This window comes from Mus pahari, chromosome 3, assembly GCF_900095145.1.
Source record: "Mus pahari chromosome 3, PAHARI_EIJ_v1.1, whole genome shotgun sequence".
Classification (NCBI taxonomy): Eukaryota; Metazoa; Chordata; class Mammalia; order Rodentia; family Muridae; genus Mus; species Mus pahari.
In genome coordinates, this window is record NC_034592.1 from 26,517,089 (window position 1) to 26,523,775 (window position 6,687).

The 6,687-nt window shown below is 44.7% G+C and overlaps 1 pseudogene; it reads left to right on the forward strand.

The window, feature by feature from the left end:
• Positions 1–538: 538 nt before the first annotated feature.
• LOC110317858 overlaps positions 539–6,687 on the forward strand; it is an 87,033-nt pseudogene continuing 80,884 nt past the window's right edge.

The window sequence follows — 6,687 nt, forward strand, 5'->3', positions numbered from 1 at the left end:
AGACCTTGGGGAAAATGCTCCCAAATGGCGAAGGTGTTAGCCCCGGGGATAGACAACAACCAGGGAGGACAGGGTTCGGACCCCCCTCGCTGAGCCCAGGGTAACCTTGAAAGTGAAGGGGAAACCCACCCACTTCTTGGTGGGTACTGGGGCCCAACACTGGGTCCTCCTCCAAGCTTATGGGTTAGTCTCCAGCAAAAAATCTTGGGTCCAAGGAGCCACTGGCACCAAAATGTATTTATGGACTACCTGAAGAACAGTGGACCTAGGAATGGGCCAGATATCCCATCATCTGGGTTATCCTAGACTGTCCCTACTCTCTGTCAGGGTAAGACTTACTCTCCAAGATGGGGGCCCAGATACACTTCCTGCCCGACAGGGTGCAACTAACCGACCCAAAAAGAGAGCCCATAGGTGGAGGAAAGACTTCTCTGACCGACCCCTGCTGGGAGCCGAGGCTACCTGGTTTACAGATAGGGGAGCAGTTTTCTCCATGAAGGTCAGAGACAAGCAGGTGCTACTGTGGTGGATGGCACAAATGTCGTCTGGGCTGAACCTCTACCTCCCTGGCATGTCATCACAGAAAGCAGAGCTAATTGCACTCACCAAAGTCTTGGAACTTGGGCCCGGCAAGAAAATTAACATCTACATTGATAGCAGGTATACCTTTGCCACAGCCCATGCCCACAGAACTATATACCAAGAGAGAGGACTGCTCACGGCAAAGGGAAAAGAACTAAACAAGCAGGAAATCTTGGATCTCTTGAATGCTCTGATGAAGCCAGCAACCGTGAGTATTATTCATTGCCCAGGACATCAGAGAGGAAGAGACCAGGCAGATTAAGTGGCTCGAGAAGTGGCCGTGCAGGAGCCTATCCCAGTTACGGGCCTGCAAGGGACACCCACTGGGGAAAGGGACTGGACTAAGGAATGGCCTCACTTAAAATATACTGAAGAAGAAAGGACTCAGATTGCTAGCCACCCTACCAACTACTACCTAGAGAAGGAAGGTCAATGGCTCACACAAGAAGGAAAAACTATATTCCCCAGAAAGGAAGCAAAAGAGTTTCTAGGCCAAGTGCCACAGATGGACTCATTTAGGGCATAAAAAGCTTGTCCAAGCAGTTAAGGGGTCTTATATAATGGACCTCAGGTTTTGGGCCAGAGAGATAAACAGTGTAAGGTATGCCAGCAGGTGAATGTTTTATACAGCTAAGAGTCAACAGGGTGAAAAACCTAGGGGAGAACGGCCTGGAGTATATTGGGATGTCGATTTTACAGAAGTTAAGCCAGGAAAATACGGTTACATATACCTTCTAGTGTTTGTGGATACTTTCTCTGGATGGGTCGAGGCTTTCCCCACCAAGCAGGAAATAGCTACCGCAGTAGCCAAGAAGATATTAGAGGAAATTTTCCCAAGGTTTGGAGTGCCCAAAGCAGGACAACGGTCCTGCTTTTGTCTCTAAGGTAAGTCAGGGATTGGCAGAGACATTGTGGACTAATTGGAAGCTCCATTGTGTGCACCATCCCCAGAGCTCAGGGCAGGTAGAGAAAATGAACAGAACTCTAAAAGAGACCTTAACTAAACTGACCTTGTAGACTGGCGCTGACTGGGTGGTGATCCTTCCCCTGGCCTTGTTCCAAGCTTGGAACACCCCCTACCATTTTAACCTGACCCCTTTTGAGATCCTGTATGGGACCCCCAGTCCCTTGACCTTGGCTCTTGATCCTCCCAGAGTGACCTTTCAGGCTAACAAAGATCTTATGGTTTGATTGCAAGCTTTCCAGATCATCCACCAGGAATAGTGGTCTACACTTAGTGCCTTTATAGTGCAGGTACCCCAGAGGTTTCATGTGAGTACCAAGTTGGAGATTGGATATATGTTAAGAGGCATCGTGCTGAAAACTTAGAAGCAAAGTGGAAAGGCCTGTTCCTGGAGCATGTTGACCACCCTGACCTCTGTTACAGTGGATGGAATAACTGCCTGGGTCCATGTAACTCTTGTCTGACCTGTACCAGACACCCAAGCAACCCCCTCAAGCTCAAGATCACAGGCCTTTCTGCAAGGCCAGAGAAACCATGAGAGAGCTATGGTGTATCTTCCTTCTGGGTCTGAGCCTCAGCACCCCCCATAACCCTACCAAAGTGACTCGGCAAGCACCCTCAGCCACTGCGGATGGAGCTTGGTCCACTGCAGAGGAACACCCGCCTTCTACCTGGTGGCCAGACCTTGTCTTGGATCTCGGTAAGTTAGCGGCAGGCCTTGACTCCTGGGATATCCTCACCCTAGAAGCATAGGGGGAGGGATTAGCCAAATGTGGGGGACAAGGGACTTTCAAATCTAAACCGTGCCCCAGAAGCGGCCTTGGAGGGTGATGTTTAGGGTGTGGACACCTGAAGTTGAGGAGTGTCCTGCAAGAAACCCTCATATATGTGTGTCCCCGAAATGGGAGAAGTCAACAGCAGGTCCATCAATGTTGGGGGGAGGCAACCACTTTTTCTGTGCTACCTGGGGTGTGTGAAACATTGGGAAGCACACACTGGAGACCATTCGGGGGAAGTTAAGGATTCAATGACCAAGATGAGAGAAGGGCTAGTCAAGCGGAAGAGAGAAAGAGAACAGAGTCAGGGCTGTTTTGAGTCTTGGTTTAACGCCTCCGTTTGGTTAACCACCCTTATACCCACCTTGTTAGGACCCCCTAATTGTTATCCTGCTATTGTTGACCTTTGGACCCTGCATATTGAAGAAGCTTACAGCCTTCATAAAAGAGAGAATAGGAGCAGTGCAGCTGATGGTCTTGCACCAACAATATGAGACCCTGAGGACAGGACCTAAAGAATGAATTAGTTACCAGAGACCCCTAAGCGTAGCTCCAAGATTGGAGCTTATACAAGAAAAAGGGGGAAATGAAGAACCCTAGGGGCTTTTGTCAGCTTTACACTCACCCACCTTGGGTCAAGGTGAGGCCAAGTTCCATTCTCCACCCACAGGAACATTCTTGAGTAAAAAATTCTCAGAATGTACTGATAGTCTCCTGACCCTCTGGAAAGTCCCAGGTAGAGTTCAAATGTGTGTCATGCTTGCTAGCCAATAGACTTAAAGGTCAATATGCTTAGCCAGTAAGTTTGAATTGTAACCTTGCTGATGTAAACTGTGCCCCTAAAAAGTATAAAAACTACTTGTAATAGCCATTTGGGGTCGCCCTCTTGTCACTCTCCTCAAGGGACTGATTGAGGGTTAACCTTGATGTGCTGGAAAATAAACCTCTTGTTTTTGTATTGACCCACATCTCGGTGTCTCACTCAGGGGCATCTCGAAGTAAGTACCATTGACATTGTACTGGCTAGTTTGTGTCAACTTGACACAGGCTGGAGCTATCACAGAGAAAGGAGCTTCAGTTGGGGAAATGCCTCCACAAGATCCAGCTTTAAGGCATTTTCTCAATTAGTGATCAAGGGGGGAGGTTCCCTTGTGGGTGGTGCCATCTCTGGGCTGGTAGTCTTGGGTTCTATAAGAGAGCAGGCTGAGCAAGCCNGNGGAAGCAAGCCANTAAAGAACATNCCTCCATGGCNTCTGCATCAGCTCCTGCTNCCTNACCNGCTTGAGTTCCAGTCCTGAATCTTTTGGTGATCAATAGCAGCATGGAAATGTAAGTGGAATAAACTCTTTCCTTCCCAACTTGCTTCTTGGTCATGATGTTGTGCAGGAATAGAAACCCTGACTAAGACAGACATATAGCTTTTATAAATCTGACTAAAGTAAATGCATTCATAGCGGCAAAAAAAATTAAGTACAAAGTCATCACATTCTTAATTGCTTTATTTGATATTGATGCTATAATTTTGTATTTAGTGTAGTTATATGCATATGTAATTAGGAAATTTGTCCAGTATACATGCACCATGAATTCTGGGTTATAGGTATAATCCCACCACAGTACTGCATCATAAATGGTGAAATATACACTTTAGCCTCTCAGAGTAATTGTAACATGAGTGCCAGGATACAGGTGTCAGCCTCCCACAGTATATGCTGGGTTACTATTAGTAATCACCAAGTACACTCACAATGAGTCCTTGGATACAGGCACAGTACATTCACCATGAGCGCCATGTTAATGGTATTAATCTCCTATCATATGCAAATCATTAGTGCTTTAGTTTTGAACTATATATTCTCATTAATGCTGGGATATAGGCAATGAGCCTCCACACTATTTGCAACATGAGTTTTGGGTTACTGCCAATGATCCACCACAGTACATACACCATGAGTTATAAGTTACTGAGTTGAGTGTTACACAGTACATTCACAATGAGTATTGTTGTGAGCACACCACAGTAAATATGTAATGGGTTCGGGGACATTAACATCCTTTAAATCATGTCCCATATGGCTTGGGTTACTGGTTTGAATATTGGCATTACATTCACAATTACTACTGAGTTACAGATATGAGCTTTTCACAGTACAGGCAGCATGGATGTGTGGATATTGGCACAAGCACATGCAGCATGAGCTCTGTATTCCTGTGTTGAATCTAACATAGTACATTCACAGTGAATATGCCTTGTAGGCATAAGCATCCCACAGTACATGACACATGAGTGCTCGATTATAGGCGCAGTGTTCCACAGAATATATACAACAAGCGCTGGTTCTAACCATGGCCCAATCATAGTACATGTACCACGAATCCTTGGTTATAAGCATGATCCCCCCACAGTATATTCACTATGAGTACTGTGATACATATGTAAGTACATTCACCATGAAGCCACAACAATACATGAGCAATGAATTGTTGGTTATAAGCAAGAGCCTCTGACAATACATCACCACGGTTGCTGGAATCAGCCATGAGCCCACCACAGTATGATTGCTGTGTTCTAGGCATTGGCCTTCCACAGCAAATGTGCCATGAGTGCTGGATTATTGGAATGATCTTTCCACCTTACATATACCATGAGAGCTGCATGACTGGTTTAAGTCTCACAGAGAACATTCAAAATGAGAACATTCTGGTATACAGGTGTCAGTTTCCCACAATAAATGCACCTCCCACAGTACATGCACCATGAGTTCTGGGTTACTGCTTTATGCTTCACTCAGTATATTCACAATGACTGCTGGTTTGTAAATATGTACCTCCTAGAGTAACATGAACTATGAGTTCTGGATTATAGCTCTGGGCCTACCAAAGTATGTGTGTCATGAATGCCAGAGTACAGATACCAACCTCTCTTAGTACACAGATCAAGAGTGCTAAGTTGCTGGTTTGAATCTTGCACAGTACATTCAAAATGAGTGCAGGGATATAGATGCGTGCCTCCAGCACATGCAGTACATGCATCATGAGTGTTGGGAAATGATTGTCAGTTTCCCATAGTAGATGCACTATCAGTGCTTGATTACAACTGTGAGCCCACAACAGTGCATGCAACAGAAATGCTGGCTTGTAAGCAAGATCTTCCAGTAGTATATGATTCATGTGTTTTGGGTTACAGGGTTGAGTCTTATACAGTACATTCACAGTGATTGTTGGTGTAAAGGAATGAGTCTCCTACATTACATACATCAAGAGTGATAGGATAGAAGGGCGATACAATGTGCAGTATATGCACTATGAATGCTACATTACATTCATAAGTCAACCACAATACACACACCAGCAATGTTGTGTTATTGCTTTGAGTCTCTTACAGAACATATACCATGAATGTTGGGTTATAGACATGGGTTTCCCTCTGTACCTTGTCCTCATGTGTGTTGGTTACAAGTTTGATTTTCACACAGTGAATTTGCAATGAGTTCTTGGTTATATGCAGGAACCTGCAAAGGTACATCCACCATGATTGCTGGAAAACACATTTCAGTCTCCCATAGTACATGGTCCATCAGTGCTGGATTACAAAGATGAGCCCACCACAGTGCATGCAACATGAAAGCTGGTTTATAGGCACTAGCCTCTGATAGTATATGCACCATGAATGCTGGATTACTGATGAGACTTTCTCACAGTACATTTACAATTAGTACTGGGTTATAGGCATGATATTCCCATAGTATTTGCACCATGAGTGGTGGGGTATAGGTATGAGTCTCCCATAGTATGTACACTGATTGGTGAGATATATGTGTCAGCCTCCCCTAGTATATGCAGCATGATTGGTAGGCTACATATGTCAGCCTCCTATATAGTACATGCATCAAGAGTACTAGGTTATCCAGATGTCCCTCAATAGAGGAATGGATACAGAAACTGTGGTACATTTACACAATGGAGTACTACTCAGCTATTAAAAACAATGAATTTCACCAATGTGCTGGCCAGAGGAGAGGTTTGAGAAGTCAGTTCTCTCCTTCTACCTCTACCTTGAACCTAGGGACTAAACTCAGTTGGGTAGGCTTCTTTGATTACTGGTTGTAAGTGCTCAGGCATCTCACCAGCCTAATAAACTATATTTTAAATACCAAGGAAATGTGACTGTTAGAAAAACAGGGCAAATGNAAGAACTATGCCACCAAGGATAAATGAGTGAGCAGTAAACCCTTGTACTACATGAAAAGAGTGGGGATTCCTTTACCAAATGCATGTACCAAACAGATATGCAATGCTATGTTTCTATCCTATTCTGATTTCATCATTAAATTGATACATTTATTATTACTATCATGCATTTGA